At 37.9% G+C, this 206-nt stretch overlaps 1 protein-coding gene across 2 annotated transcripts in view; it reads left to right on the plus strand.

Moving 5' to 3' along the window:
• The window catches only part of LOC119587812, a 6,948-nt gene that overhangs the window by 4,971 nt on the left and 1,771 nt on the right, over nucleotides 1-206 (plus strand). The gene's annotated exons all lie outside the window — the stretch shown is intronic.

A 206-nucleotide genomic window follows, 5' to 3' on the forward strand; every position in this document is an offset into this window, starting at 1 on the left:
ATTAATTTAGTCTTCCTCTATCCCATTCTAATTTTAAACCTTTATTTTACTTTTTTGTCAATTCAGTCTTCCTCCATCCAGTCCTGTTTTCCAGTCTTTCTCTTCCTTTTACACATCAAATCTTCACCTGCCCAATTCTACCTCAATCTTATTTCATTATCTCCATTCGTTCTCATTCTTTTCTCCCTTCTCTCCCGCCCCCCCTC

The sequence above is a fragment of the Penaeus monodon genome, chromosome 23 (genome assembly GCF_015228065.2).
Source record: "Penaeus monodon isolate SGIC_2016 chromosome 23, NSTDA_Pmon_1, whole genome shotgun sequence".
NCBI classification, from domain to species: Eukaryota; Metazoa; Arthropoda; class Malacostraca; order Decapoda; family Penaeidae; genus Penaeus; species Penaeus monodon.